Genomic DNA, 16,600 nt, shown 5'->3' with positions numbered 1-16,600 from the left:
GGATCCCCGTCAACAAGAGGATCACCTTCAAACTCCTCATCCACGCACACAAAGCACTACACAACACCGGACCCACCTACCTCAACAACTGACTCAGCTTCCACACCCCCACCCGAAGCCTTCGCTCAGCCAACCTCGCCCTCGCCACAGTCCCCCGGATCCAGAAAACCACAGCCGGAGGAATATCCTTCTCCTACCTCGCCGCCAAGACCTGGAACACTCTCCCAACCAATCTACGACAGACTCAGGACCTACTGGTCTTCAGAAGACTCCTCAAGACCTGGCTCTTCGACCAGTAGCTCTCCCCCCTAGCGCCTTGAGACCCTCACGGGTATGTAGCGCGCTCTATAAATGTAATGATTGATTGATTGATTGCGATAGAGGTGGTTCCGGAGCAGGAAAGGGGTCAGGGGTGTTACTCCTGATATTTCCTGATCCCCTCAAAGGACAGGCAGTTGAGACCAATCCTGGACCACATTGTCTCGAATTTTTACCTCAAGCAGGAGAAATTCAAGATGTTGACCCTAGCTCAGGTTCTTCTGGCACTGCAGTAGGAAGACCAGATGGTGTTGATCGATTTGTAGGCTGCGTATTTCCACATCCCCATTCTGAGGTTGCATCAGAAGTATCTCCTTTTTACGGCGCGGTCCCAACACTGCCAATTTGGGGTCCTTCCATTCGGACTGCACCGCAAGCCTTCACAAAGGTGATAGTCGTGGTTGCAGCTCATCTCAGAATTCCCCTATTCAGACGACTGACTGCTCAAGGCGAAGTCTCTAGACTTGGTGCTGCATCATCTGCAGATAACAGCTCGGCTGTTATTCGACTTGGGTTTTTCGATAAATGTACTCAAATCTCACCCGATGCCCTCCAGCGCAACCTATTCATAGGGGCATTACTGGACACTACTGTGAATCGTGCCTTCCCACCTCTTCGGAGGATCCTAGATATCTAGGCTATGATTCCGTTGTTTCAAGAAGGGGCGGAAGTTCCAGTCCTGAAGGTCTTACGCCTGCTCTGTCTGTTCGCTTCCTGCATACTGTTGGTCTAACGTGCACACTGGCATATGAGGGCACTCCTGTGGTGCCTCCGCAGGCAGTGGTTTCAGTACAACGGACATCTCAGCGAGGTATTCAGAATCCCCAGAGATACTGCGGCGGATCTGTTATTGTGGGGTGTTCCAGGCAGCTTGTCTCAAGGGAAGCCGTTTCAGCCTCTTCCACCCGTGGCCACAGTGATAACGGACGCATCCACTCTGGGGTGGGGAGCTTATCTGGTGGACCTGGAGATCAAAGGCCTTTGGTCTCCAGAGAAAAGATTGTTTCACATCAATCATCTAGAATTGCGGGCGATACGTATGGCTCTCAAGGCCTTTCTTCCCTTTGCGGTCAGTCAGTTCTGGTCCTGACGGACAACACTACCGCAATGCGGTACATCAACAAGCAGGGAGAAGTAGGGTTGTATAGCCTCTGCAGAAAGGCTCTGCGACTCGGGTCCTGCACCCAGGACAATCAGATTCGCGTGATTGCGAATCATCTGGCCAGAGTGCTGAATGTGCGTGCGGACAGTCTCAATCGGCAGTACTCAGCCAATCATGATTGGCGTCTCCATCCAGAGGTGGTCCAACTTATTTTCAGGATGTAGGGGTTTCCTCAGTTGGGCCTGTTTGCCGGTCACAAGAATGTGCACAACCCGTTGTTCTGCAGTCTCCAGTATCAAATGTGGGGAGCGTTGGGGGACATGTTTCAGTAGGGTTGGGGCTCGCTACTTCTCTACACGTTTCCTCCCATACCCTTTATTCCTTGAGTTCCGAGGAAGATTTGCCAAGACCAGGCCCAAGTCAGATTGATCGCTCCTGATTGGCCAAGAAGGGTGTGGTACACAGACCTTCTTCTCTCATCGCACCGTCCGTTCCATCTCCCTCTCAGGCCAGATCTTTCGCAGTCGCTGGGGTAGGTTCTACACCCCCACCTCCAGAGCCTGCACCTACATGCCTGGAGATTGAACGGGGTAACCTGAGTTCTTTCTCTCTCCCACCGGATGTGGTGGACGTTATTTTATCGGCCAGAAGACACTCCACCAAATCTGTTTATTCCTGTAGATGGCCAGATTTGTGAGGTGGAATGAAGAGAGGTCGATTGATCCCTTGAAGCTCCATTTAACTGATGTTCTTAGCTTTTCACTTTTCTTGGCCCAGCAAGGTTTAGCTGTGGTTACTGTTAAGGGTTACTTGTCGGCTTTATCAGCCTTCCTTTGTTTACCTGATCAGCCTTCGTTATTCAAGTCTCCCATAGTTATGAGGTTTAATAAGAGCCACACTATTCATTTCCTCCCACTCCCTTCATTATGCCTCAGTGGGACTTGAATTTGGTTCTGACTTTCCTGATGAATTCTCCTTTCGAGCCTCCTCATAGTTGCCTGTTGCGGCTTCTCACATTCAAGACTGTTTTTCTAATTGCTATTACCTCTGCCGATAGGGTAAGCAAGCTTCAGGCTCTTAGTTTCAAGCCTCTTTTTACAACCATCTATGCAGACAAGATGGTTATCAGGACCAGAGCTGCTTTGCTGCCTGAGGTAGTTACTCCTTTTCATCTAGGGCAGACCATCACTTTACCTTTTTCTATCCTCCCCTCACCCTTCCAAGGAGGACAGACTTCCCCACCTAGATCCTGGAAGGGCGGTCAGCTTCTACTTGGACAGAACCAAGGACTTGAGGCTGGACGATCAGCTCTTTGTTGGTTACGTGTGACATATGAAGGGCAAAGCTGTCCATAAGAGAACGCTTTCCAGATGGATCATCTTGTGCATCAAGATATACTAAGCTTGACCAAGAAGGAGCCTCCTGAAGGTATTAGAGCTCATTCTACTAGGGCAAAGTCTTCATCTTCAGCTTTGGCTAGAGGTGTCCGTATGGTAGACATCTGTAAGGCAGCAACACGGGCTTCCCTCCACACTTTTGCAAAGCATTATTGCCTGGATTCAGAAGTGAGGAGGGACGGCTATTTTGCACGTTCTGTGCTGCAGGATTTGTTGGTATAATTAGGTGGACACCCTTTGCCAGGAGAGGGACTGCTTGGGGATACAATTTAAAAGGTGAGGAATCCACAGGCAGATGAATCCATCAGAAGAACAAGTTACTTACCTTCGGTACTGCTTTTTTTTGGTGGATACAGTATCTGCCTGTGGTTTCCTCACTGACCCACCCTCCTCCCTGTTGTCTTCCTAGTTGGGCTAAAAAGGTTTTTGTGCATGAAATTTGTGTACTTCAATGTAATTTGCTTTGCTATGATGCTTGTTGTAAGGTAATGTCTCAGCTTTGGCTTTTCCTGTTTTCCTTTTTATTCTTTCATATTCTGTGTATATTTGCATATATATTGTATACTGTGTATACTTGCAAAATGTGGTTGGTCTACCTGTTTGCCTCAAAGGCACTGAAAAAATGGGTGGAACTGAGGTCAGTACGCCAACAAGGTCTTCTTATGGCTCTGGTGAGGTCATACGGGGTCGCGAGCAGAGCCGTGCTAATGTGAAGTCCTCGTTGACGTGGGAGAGCTATGAATAAAGTTTCTGTGTAATGCTGGCGTAGGGGTAATTCAGAAGGTGAGGAATACACAGGTAGATACTGTATCTACCAGGAAAAGCATTACCGAAAGTAAGTAACTAGTTTTGCTAGTACTGCTACAGTTTCATTAATGAAGCAACACTATTAGTGGCCAGGTCTTACAAAACAGACCAAGGACTTTGTCTTCAAATGTGACATCTGCCAGCAGATGAAGGGTTCCGCCGTAGCTTGTCCACCACAGACCACCTCTATTGATCTCAAACAGGCCTTTGGCGTGTGTATATTTGGATCACTGCAGCCCCTTACAATCCAATGGGGCTTACAAGTACATCTTGGTGGCAGTAGATTCATGATCTTGATTCCTATGAGTATGGCCACAGCGTTCAGCTGACGCCCGAACTGTTATCAATGATTTCTGAGTCTTTATCAGGACATACGCAATTGACAAACTAAATTCCGACCAGGGTCCGCCAGTTAGCTCTCGGGCTTACAAAGAAGCCATGGGAAGTTTGGGTGTTACATTGCAGTACTCCTCCCATTATCATCTTGTTGGAAATTTTGTAGTTGAGAGGAAGAAACTGGACTTAACAGCAAGGGTACTAGGTTCAGGTCACAGTTGGGTCCATCACCTATATGGGGTCTTGGGGGCACTCAATAACATGCCAAGAAAATCCGGGAGACACAAAGCAACGTCCAAGTAAAACGCACCGCCACTGGAAAAGTGAAGGTTGTACCATCAAGAATTGGCTGTGTCCCGAAGATTGGGGATCCGGTCAGGGAGATAATTGTGGACAAGAATGAATTTGGGTCATCTTATAGAGAGCCTGTGCCTGTCCTTGCTGTCAAAGGTGCCAGAACTGGACTTCTTACACCCCTTGCCAGTCGCCGAGACAAAAGGTTTGTCTCAATTGATCTGATCAAACCACACTATGTGACCGATTATATAAAGTAGGTCACGTGGACTCCTGGGTAACTACCGCACCCCTCTCGCTACCATTCAGGAAGTACAGATGGAAGCTTTAATGACTAAAGAAGATTCCCCTCTCCAACGAGAAACAGCAAACAACAACTAACTATTTGTCCTTCCTGTTGAAAAAACTACAACTGTACATTCAACTAGTACAGACACAAATTTCAATTAAACATTTTTACAAGATCTACACGAAAATGCCATAGAGTGAGTCATCGCCCTGTTCTACAAAACCTGCTGAGCTGCCAAAAATAGACCAAAAGGCGTCTGGCTAATTCGTGAACTATGTTGATTTCTCATCGCATTCAACTGAACCTGAGATGCCATCACCGTCGCCTCTTCCTTTTAAGCCACAAGTGCATGCTCTCTATCTTTGGCTGAAAAATACATACTTTGTTACTCCTTGGTTACACCTTTGGATTACAATTGGATTACTTTTCTTAGTCCTGTGGATTGGTTTGTTGACTGTCTTTTTCCTGCTTCTGAACAGACAGTATCTACCAAAATTCTCTGCAGCACAACTTGTGTAATTGGTATGGACACCACATGCATCATCGCACTGTGAACAAAGGGATCTGTCCCTGGTGAACATTACAGCAGTTCCAGTTACAAAAGGAATAGTGTGGTATAGGGTATCGTATGATATGTATCGTCCTCCTAAACTTTTACAAATACTATATTTGTTTAAAATTTCCTTAATTGATATCATTACCTCTAGTAATTTCTCTGATGATTGGGAAATTGATACAGTGCATAACATGTCAGAAGATCTAGAGCAGTCAGTGGTGTTTTCTTCTGATGAATTGTATGATGGTACATCTAATCATGGTGCTATGTTCTGTTATCAACATTATGGTCACCATTTTTTACAAAATGCAAGTATCCCATGTGCTGTTTATTATTTCATCCAATGGGAACGCTGTCCAACACCGCCAAAAGGTAGTTCAAAAACATTTGCACAGAAGTTTGCCTATATTTCTGATTTTGACAAATCAGACCCGGCCTCTTATTATAGGTTTGTAGCTAACCCTGCAAAGAAAAATATGCTAACAAACACCAAGCTGATATACTTTGCTTCCTTTCTTTCCCAGCTATATGTACAATGTTTCGACTTTTAGAAAGACGCAATAGATACAAAATCTGTTCGGGGTACAAAAGATTGGCAGGTTCAAGAAACTGAGGCCATGTTTAGAGCATGCCTATTACCACATCAAATAATGTTCCTGAATAAAACAGTGCAAGAAACTTCCTGTCTTGGAATAGCCAAGATGAAAGATTCGAACACACCTCGTATTCCCACATTCTCACGTTTTGAGAACTGGCAGCATTTCACACAACACAGTTGATATGTAATGGCTCTTACAATTCATCAGACCCCAATTGGAAGGGATGGTTGGTTTTGCCTGTGGACACGGGAAACAACCTTTACAACGCAACTTTTACAACACACTACCATTACAACAAAACTTTTACAACGCAACATCCATTACAACGCATGACACTACAACGCATACCACTACAACGCATGTCATTACAATGCATACCATTACAACGCATAACATTACAACGCATAGTACCCTTACACTATCCAACACTTACCCTACTGTTGCACCCCCTGGAGTTAGAATATTAATTTGTACCCCTACACTATCCAACACTTACCCTACTGTTGCACCCTCCTGGAGTTAGAATAGTAATTTTTACCCCTACACTATCCAACACTTACCCTACTGTTGCACCCCCCCCCCCCCGGAGTTAGAATAGTAATTTTTACCCATACACTATCCAATACTTACCATACATGCAATGTAATATTGTGCGTTGTAATGGTATGCGTTGTAAAGGTAGGATGCGTTGTAATGGAATGAGTTGTAAAGGTAGTTTTTAAAAATTCGTTGTAATGGAATGCGTTGTAATGGATGTTGCGTTGTAAAGGTATGCGTTGTAAAAGTATGCGTTGTGAAAGTATGCGTTGTAACGTCATACATCCGTGGACACTAATGGGTGTCAGTCTAAATTCCTGGGCAATGCCGAAGGGTTGAAAATAAATATACCTGACCAGCGATATGTACAATCAGAACAATCGGGGGTGGTGACATCATATAGCGTGGGAAGTTGTGACTTTACTGGCTAAAAACCTCAACACTTTCTCAGGTGAAACAATAATTGTCCCTTCTTTCTGGTGACCTGGATGTCAGAGATTTCTTCTTTGGTACCTGGAACCCATGTCAGTAGCGCTTCTTGTATGCAATATACCACGAGCTGTGGAAAGTTTCTCAACAGGAAGCTGCTGAGAGACTGCACGAGATTGATAGGATTAATTTAGAAATAGCTTTGGCTGTGGTTGAATGGTATGATCACATTATTCTCCAGGATATATTCACTGGGCAACATTATATCTACTGCAATTGATATAATACAGCAGGAAATACAGCATGGACAATCACAACTACAGGCCATTGTATTATTAGGCTGGACACTTCAAACATTAGGTTCTGGCCACGTGCCATGGTGTTATATAAACAGCATTAGTCTGTTTTATGCATACGATCTAACTGAAAGACAGATATTGATGGCACGAAGAGATGCAAAATAAACCATGTTGCAGATTGGAAAATCAAATCAATTACCTTTCAACATGGCTGAGACACCAGCCACAGACTGGATAATCCATGGTTACATTACCCTAATGGTCACAACTTTCCAATTCCAATATTGTCTACAATACCCCCAAGTAGGCAGATATGAAGCGCTAGGCAAAGGTTATGTGCATGAATACTGGGAATTACCATTCAAGTTTAGATTCAGGAATGAGGACATGGAGTCTTTCTTAGCGGTTCAGACTGTGTGAATGTTTTGAGCTGGTCCTTAGTATGCAAGGACATTTCACTTCATGGGGATTGTAACGCTTTGGTTGTTAACTTCTCCTGATATCTGAAGGGTTCTCCAGCTACTGTGATCTGACCGGTTTTCAGACTGTTCTCTATTGGGAATTACTTGATGCTGAACGATCAAGACTGCTGCGGGATGGAACCAGGCATTGCTTATCTGTTGACGATTCATTCCATAGTCACTTGTTGCACAGAAGTACTGTATCCACCTGTCCGCACAGTTAGGCATGCATCTCTATGGACGTCGATAAATGCTCCCAACATATGGGTTGATTCTCTGAGAAAACTGAAATCAATGTGTTTTGAAAAGATGTGGATTTAACATTAGCCAGAAAGACATTTGATCTCCAGGTTGTAAGGTCCTCGTCTGAGATACATAGGCAACTTCATACTAACTTTCAGCTGCAGTTTGGGGAGCTGGTCCATCGTATCATTAATAAGTCTGATGCGAAGAGAATAGTGCACTTTTTAAATGTATTGGATCTGGACTGGTTAGCACCTTTCAGAATATTTTGAAAGGTATACCATCTTTTATTCACTCTGTGTAGAGAAACGTTTTTGGAGGTCTTCAGTTTGTCCTTCTACTTGTGGTGGGAATTCTAATTTTAACCAGATCAACCTGGAATAGAGAAAGCACTGGCTGTGCTGCAATGCCATGAGCATATGATACACTGCTTCGGCACACATCGGCTTCAAGAACTGAATGAGCACTGGTTCTTATTGTTCAGGCCTGTGTGGCTTCTCCTCCTACAACCGGTATTCCGCTGCCTGCTTTGCAGCCATGAATGTGTATTGGATTTCTGTCTCTGATTGCAATTGGTTGCGCCATTGGACATTTAGGTACTAATGGACCCCTTAAAGGCCCTGTAAGAGGGATGGGCGTATGTATAGAGGAGGAGGCTGCTTTTTAGTCTCAATGATGGTTCATTAGAGAACCCAATTGCTAAAGAAACTGTTTTTTCATGAGCTATAGTTCGTAGATATGGTATGGTCTGGTTGTTCTTGATTTTTCCTTCTTCTTTCATCTTTCTTCTCGCAACGTCCGCAAGATGGTATGGCGCCCAGAGTCTCGGAGGAAAGAGAAACAGCAGCCGTAAGTATTTTGTCTCTTTTCTGGGCTTATTTAGGATACCAGTAACCTCACACTTGGTCGTGTAAAAGTTCATTACGAGGCAGAAGAGTGGGGTTTCTTTTGCCACTCTGAGGAGTTTCTTAACCCCAGGGATTTTTCCTCCAAATAACATGCACTATGACCAATGGGCCACCCAGCAGGGGGCTTATTGATATGGGTGAAAAACGAAGAAGAAAATGAAGAGAAGGGTAATATCATCTTTGATAACCACTTATGGTTGGTTATAGATTAACATCTCTATTTCTATAAATTCTCCAAGAGATATCCTCACACTTCAAAAGATACGGATTATCACATACCCATATCAGAATTTTATGAGGAAAAGTAAAATGTCAAAATTCATGAGGCAACTTCACTCATAAGCGTCTTACCAATATACAATGTCATTACGAACACAATTACATACCAACAGTACCTTTATAAAGAACAAAAGTGATAACAGCGCCTCCCATAACAAATATGGGTGAGCAAGACAGCAAGATACTTTGGGAGCGACTAAAAAGTACAGAACCATGTATTTGTCATAACAAACAATTGAACTTCAAGATAATGACCAAAGAAAAAATATATATGTAAATTTTTTATATGTACCTGCAATCTTAAATTCTGGCTATAGTAAGGAAAATAACTTCTGATCTCTTAAGAGTAAGCCTTCCAGAGTAAGAATCCCAAGTCCTATAGGGGGCAGAAAAATTCCAAAACGGGCTTGTTAGTTGACAAACCAGATCCTCTCCCCCATGAAATTCTTAATAAAGCATCTCAAATTGCTGATCGTATTATATGTCCTTTTAGTTCACATCTTAGTACTATATTGTGTGTCTTGTACACTTCGTATTTGTCCTCTTACAACCCTTTTAATCTAATTTTTCTTTTTTATCATAGCATGGTTACTAACAAAAAAAGGGATCTCTAACTGTAAAGATCCCCATGTGAGTAAGCACTTATATAATTTTCAATATTAGTTTTTCAGACAACCCCATTTGCAGTTTGTTATAAACCTTCCACTTGCCCTATTTCTATAATTAGCGAATTAGCAAGGTGAAAAATATGTTTGAATAAACGATTGCCAGAATACAAAATTTATTCTGCAAGCCACACATAGTATTCATGTTCAAATTAGCTACATGCCCAGCATAAACTATTTAGGCTACGCTGCGTCCGTTTGTAATCACTCCGGTTTCAGACCCAATAAAAGCTATGTACTAGAATAAACGGATGCCGGAGTGCAAGACTTACATTGCACGCCACATAAGGTGCATCCTCTCACAATCGAACAAGGTGAGAGGCAAAGATTTATCACGGCTTCTGTTGCATGCGGATTCTGCAAGGCACACATAGTATTAATGTTCAAATTAGCTACATGCCCAGCATAAACTATTTAGGCTACGCTGCACCCGTTTGTAATTAATAAAAATAAAAATTAGATTAAAAGGGTTGTAAGAGGACAAATACGAAGTGTACAAGACACACAATATAGTACTAAGATGTGAACTAAAAGGACATATAATACGATCAGCAATATGAGATGCTTTATTAAGAATTTCATGGGGGAGAGGATCTGGTTTGTCAACTAACAAGCCCGTTTTGGAATTTTTCTGCCCCCTATAGGACTTGGGATTCTTACTCTGGAAGGCTTACTCTTAAGAGATCAGAAGTTATTTTCCTTACTATAGCCAGAATTTAAGATTGCAGGTACATATAAAAAATTTACATATATATTTTTTCTTTGGTCATTATCTTGAAGTTCAATTGTTTGTTATGACAAATACATGGTTCTGTACTTTTTAGTCGCTCCCAAAGTATCTTGCTGTCTTGCTCACCCATATTTGTTATGGGAAGCGCTGTTATCACTTTTGTTCTTTATAAAAGTACTGTTGGTATGTAATTGTGTTCGTAATGACATTGTATATTGGTAAGACGCTTATGAGTGAAGTTGCCTCATGAATTTTGAGATTTTACTTTTCCTCATAAAATTCTGATATGGGTATGTGATAATCCGTATCTTTTGAAGTGTGAGGATATCTCTTGGAGAATTTATAGAAATAGAGATGTTAATCTATAACCAACCATAAGTGGTTATCAAAGATGATATTACCCTTCTCTTCTTCTTCTTAGAATTAGAGGTTTTCCCATGATATCATGCATTATCCATATTTTGAATCTGTGTCCAAAGTATAGCTTTTGATGATCCTCTCGGGTGCCCCCAAACTGAATAGAGGCTTTAATGTCACTAAAGTAGTACTAACTACCAGTCAAAGATGTATAAAGTGTAAATAAATGTAATATAATGTTTTATTAATTTGTATAATGTCTAATATGGATTTGTACATAAGTGATTTTAATACTTGATTCCATTGTCTTTGTTTTGTAGCCCTGAAGAAGTCCTCTAAGGGGGACGAAACGCGTTGGCTACTTTGATGCTTTGGAAGAAATGAAATTTAACAGAGAAATCAATAAAGGAATTTGAAAATTAAGAAGAATCTGTTGTGATTGTACAGTGTACATATACTTCTCTTGTGTGCTGATCAAAATCTCATGTGCTGTTGTTTACAAGGATAGTTTATATCATTGTTTAAGGGAATTGAAAGGTTGGGTTCCCTCTTGATCCTTTGCACCAAGGCATGACAATGTTTTCCCAAACAGAATAATATGTGCAGCAGAATATCTCTGACCTTTTTGTAAATCAAAAGCTTTAACCTTGGTTGCGAAGACATACTTGGGATGGAAATATCCCTCTCAAATGGGGGTGTTCCCATGAAGATCATAAATGTATACAACCGGTTGAGCTCCCCACATAGGCCCACTGAAACACTGACACTCCTGGGGAATCATCTTGATTTAGCAAGAGGGAAGCACCGACTAATAATTGCCACCTTTGAGCCCGTGGATTATATCCAGGAACTCATCGATGAGGGGGACGAAGCAAGAGGAATCCTGAAACTGGAAATTCCATTAAAAAAATGTGTACCAGGGCAGCCCAGCAAGTAAACTCTCTTATTATAGACCATGGGTTACGATCATGCAATGGTAGGACTGACTCAGATAAGAGAGCCGGGTTTACTTTTAAGCGAGGGGTATCTAAATCCAGAATCGACTATTTTTTAGTCGATATAGAACTCTGGGGAAATATCAAAGATATGATGGTTATTGACAGGGACAACAGGGACCACAACGCTCTATTCTTAACACTGCATAATATGATGGATTACCATGGCCCTATATCACAAAATAACACCCCAGTTATTACAAGCAACAACGAGAGAAGTGTTAAATGGCGATGATTCTCTTAGATCAGACAGCCCTCCCAGAAATGTATAAAAGGTTAGAGCGAGCCTTAGTGGAATTAGCTCCAATAAATGAGAACAGGGCTGACACTCTGCAAGTTTTCAGGGAATTAAATTATGCCATAAAATCTTTTTTTTGTAAAATAAATTATAACATGCTCTCTCGTAAACACACTAAGCCATGGTATAACCAATCATGTAGGAGGGCTAAGAAAATTCTAATGAAGGCAGTAAAGACCGAATCCCCAGATAATATAAGAGCATGCAGGAAAAACTGCATCTGTAACCAGAAAAATGCCAGAAAAGACTGGGAGGCTGATAAATGGAGAGATCTTGTGGAAGCCTCACAGATGAGGAATAGTCAAAAATTCTGGCACTTAATGGCCAAAGGCTCTAGTAGTCTGATAACAGAAAATAGTTTTTACCTGCAGCCTCAAATCTGAGAGGAATACTTTGGGACTTTATATGCAGCATTGGGGGGGTGGGGGGGACTAAGAACAGTTCCATTGGAAGCCCTGCTCTCCCCGCCCTTAATAGAGGATATATCCATTACTATTTAGGCCATATATTCGATCCAGAAAGGGAAGGCCCCTGGTTTGGACAAACTGCCTGGAGATATGTATAGATATGTATAGAGCAGAGCCTGAAATATGGGGGGTATTATTAACTAGAGTTCTCAACGCCATCCTGAAAGGGGGAGAGATCCCACCTTCCTGGAAGGGCGCTGAAATCATCCCCATCTTTGAAAAAGGAGAAAAGGGCTCCCCCGAAAACTATAGACCCATCAGTCTCATTGATGTTTCTCAAAAAATCTTTGGGAAGGTCATCTTAGTCAGAATCCAACAATGGATGGAGAACGAACATGTACTTTCTGACCTTCAGGCTGGTTTCAGGGAGTCCACGAGCACAACGGATCAGGTCCTCAGATTCCTCACGATAATCTGGAAGGAAGTGGTCATCAATAGAGGTCACCTGTACGTTGTGTTCGCGGACTTAAAAACAGCTTTCGACTCAATCAATAGAACCCTACTGTGGTCCGTCTTGAGAGATATGTGCCTACCACCTTACCTGCTTAACATCTTGGTACGCTTGCATGTAAATAACTTTGCAAAGGTACGATGGAACACGAATGGGCAATATTAATATCCAAAAAGGTGTCCGCCAGGGATGCGTCCTGGCCCCTACTCTTATACACATTTTTTGTGAATGGAATTATAGGTGAGCTCTTTAACTGCGATGGAGACCCTCCTAAAATGGCAGGCAGAACTGTCCCCTGTTTGCTATTCGCGGATGACACCCTATTGATTGCAAAAACGCCAAGAGGAATCCAGAACCTCCTCAATAGATTTGAGGGGGCCTGTAACTCGAGGGGGCTTGCAATCAACTGTAGTATGACCAAATACATGGTGTTTAATCTCTATAAACATCACAAGGGAACGTGGAACGTTGCTTCTTAACTCCCAAAGCCTGGAGCGGGTAAAATCCTTTGACTATCTTGGGGTTCGAATAAATGAAAATGTAGTTAGGTCGGACCAAATTGAAAAGAGCACTCTAACACTCCAACATATAGACAGTGCAATAAACAAGAGGGTCAAAGTGTCCCCATACAGACCAATATCCCCATTGATAGAACTCCATAGAGCAAAAGGGCTGGGTGCAGCACTCTATGGAGCAGAACTTTGGGGCCTAGAAAATCTAAAAGGTCTAGTACTTGCGGAAAATAGATTCATTAGGATAATTTTAAACCTACCCATGAACACCCCTCTCCTACCACTGAGATTGGACCTCGGCCGTAGATCCATTGCCCACTTAGCCATCTTGAAGGTATTAACCTTTTGGATTAGGATCTGAGTTAATAACTCTCAAGTCCCTCTTAGAAGCTGCTTAACGGAGTTAATTACCCGCCATAAAAGGAGTGGGCGTGTTAAATGGCTAGGAGGGATCAGAGATTGGTTCTACAAACTTAGGGGCCGATTATGATGGCGGACGGACTTGAGTCCGTCCGCCATCATAGAGTAGGAGGGACCGTCCGCAGGGGCAGCGGCGGTCCCTCCATGCAGATTAGGATGTGACCGCCAGGTTGGCGGTCACATTCTCTATTTTTAACATTGCGGCGGGTGCAGCTTCAAGCTGCACGCGCCGCAATGTTAAAAATGCATGCACGGCATTTGGGGGCACAAAGCGGCAGGCACCGCGCGGTGCCTGCCGCTTTGTTCACGCAAATGCAGGGGGGTACCATAGGTACCCCCCATGTGCACCCCCCACCCCCCCTTCACCCAGGGGGCCCGCAACAGGCCCCGAAGGGAAGGTCCGTATGCTTTTCCACAGCGGAAAAGCCGCCGTGGAAAAGCATACTTTCTACTCCATCATAATATGGCTGGCGGTGTCTGATAGACACCGCCAGCCATGTTAGTGCTTTCCCGCCACGGTCGGAAGGCGACCGCGCGTAAAAGCGGCGGACAGATTCCAAGACGCACCAGCCATCCTAATTTGGCAGTGGGTCTTTCAAGCATCCGCGGCGGTTTTCCCGCATCCTCCGGACCGGCGGTGGCTTCCGCCGACCCGGAGGATGCGGGAAATCCGCGATCCTAATGACCCCCTTAGTTTGGGTTTTATCTGGGACTGCCCAGAAATATTAAGAAAGGGATGGTGTCTACACTGAAAAAGAGGTTCTGGGATTACCAAGACCAGTGTACTTTAAATTTGAACACCCATGGTACACTGACCTCTGCTTTCCTCAAAATAAAACCTAGCCATAGTTTTGAAATGTTCCTTGATGAGGTTGAAACACCCTGTGTTAGAATGCTGTTTTTACAATTCAGATACGGAACTCTGCCTTTAAATTCTGTAAATAGCAAATGGGGTCAAAACTCACTCTTGTCGACATGTCCTATGTGTCACTCTGCTATAGAAACTAGTAGTCACCTTATTCTCTATTGCACAGCCTACTCAGATTTGCGTAGGACCTGGATCGCACCAATTTGTCGCCTGTTATCATGTCGAAGTCCAGCAGATGCAATGAGAATTTTTAATACAGAGTCGACAAGATGGCTTGTTTTTGCACTCTCATGATTCTTGTTACATGTATGGTGGAGGAGAGCGAAGGCTATGAAAAACTGTTGAGCTGGCAAATAGTGATAATGAATTGTGGCACTTTAGGCATTTACAAAAAGGCAAACTTGTGATCATTACTATGGTAATCAATGCATTTCTGCTTGTAAATACATTATAGGGACTGTGTTTAACAGGTTTTAAATGTAAATGTTGCTATGTTCCCTTTTTTAATTCTCTTTTTATGATGAAATTGATTATATCCACAAATTGTGATGTTTTAATTGGTTTTTACCTTGCTATGGTCATACAATTGATCGAATTAAATTTTACTTACTTACTTACTTACATGCACTATTGTTTACTGGATTCTGTTTTGTAAAGCACTGTTGGGATTAACGTGAAGAAAAAAACCAAAATAATGACCTGAAATCATAGAAACGCAGGAGCAAATATCCTTTTAATGTCTTATGCTCTCTTCCTCTTTTAATGCCAAAATTACTTCAGGGTTTCGCCTGTTACCCTACTTTTTGGGACTTTTCGTGTACATGCAAACAATAAGAAAGTGAAAAAAGGGCCGTCACAGTGAGAGGTTTCTTTGGTAATACCCGATCCCTTATTACACCTAAGGGCCCGTCCCACGAGCTCTCTGTACCTCCTGCCTGCCAAAATCCATTCAACCCTCACTTATTTGGACTCACCCGCTACGCTGCAACTCTCCTGGGTTGCGGCAGCCCTCTCAGCGTCAGCATAACCACCAATCTTCGATCCACACCTTGGTGTCAGCTTCCAAATCCGTGGCATCTTCGCTGGCCCGACGTCTTCTCTGCCTTCCGCGCTCCTGAGGTCCTCTTCCAGGCAAACCAGGCATCTCCCTTCTTCTGGTGTCTTGCTTCTTGACATACGCGCCTGGGTTACTGATGCCGGTGTCTTTTTCAATTTCTCTTTATGAACACCATTGACACTCTTCCAGGCAGAAATCGGTGTTCTGTTTAAAGAGACAGGACTCCTTTTTATACATAAATGTGTCTTTGGGGTTTTGTAGAGGAGCGTGCAGGGATTGGTTCTGATCCACCGCACAGGCCCATGGGTATTGTTTACCCCCATCGTTTTCCACTGCTAATTAATGCATTTTTCGAGGCACCCTGAGATGCTTTGGCTCCTAGGTAAACCGATACTGACTCTGCGGAACACTTCCAGGGTGCAGTCTCTCCATCGGCTGGTGCTGTGGGAACTGGATGGAATCACCTTTGCTCCATAAACCTGCTTTGAGGTGCGCCTCTGGGAACATTGTCTGTGGTTGCCAGCGACAGCAATGTTGCGACTATCTAACGAAACACATAAACAATTGGCTTTTCCGTGTGGTGGGAATGATTTGGTATATTTTTTAAACAAAATGACTATAAGAATGATATTCTGCTTTTCTAGGCACCATGGATTTCTGAGTGGGTGGGAGTTCAAATGGTATAATGATTTTTAAAAGCTTTTATGAATATTTTAAAGGGAAGCTTGCTTTTAGATGATTTTGAAGTGGTTTTAGATGTTTTAGATTGAATTTCATTATGGCCTGCTGGCTTTTCAGAATGCTTTTATATATTGGCACTTAGTATGAGGAGTGGGTGTTGTAGGCCTTGGTTAGGCCCATGTAGAAAAGCAGCACATTATCTTACATTGTCCTCTTTTTGTACAATAACATTGCTGCTGTGACTT

General features: G+C 43.1%; 1 long non-coding RNA gene across 8 annotated transcripts in view; it reads left to right on the top strand.

The window, feature by feature from the left end:
* LOC144829232 (uncharacterized) overlaps positions 1 to 13,805 on the top strand; it is an 814,902-nt gene extending 801,097 nt beyond the window's left edge. For 5 of the 8 annotated variants that reach the window (XR_013610612.1, XR_013610614.1, XR_013610613.1 and 2 more), the window contains 2 exons: positions 8,473 to 8,516; positions 10,927 to 13,805. This is a non-coding gene — a long non-coding RNA (uncharacterized LOC144829232). Of the gene's footprint in view, positions 1 to 8,472; positions 8,517 to 10,163; positions 10,248 to 10,926 lie in introns of all 8 variants that reach the window. The other 3 variants (XR_013610616.1, XR_013610621.1, XR_013610620.1) reach the window with 2 other exon arrangements.
* Positions 13,806 to 16,600: the final 2,795 nt, after the last annotated feature.

The sequence above is a fragment of the Lissotriton helveticus genome, chromosome 1_1 (genome assembly GCF_964261635.1).
Source record: "Lissotriton helveticus chromosome 1_1, aLisHel1.1, whole genome shotgun sequence".
Taxonomy (NCBI): domain Eukaryota; kingdom Metazoa; phylum Chordata; class Amphibia; order Caudata; family Salamandridae; genus Lissotriton; species Lissotriton helveticus.
This window is presented reverse-complemented; position numbering and strand designations above follow the sequence as displayed.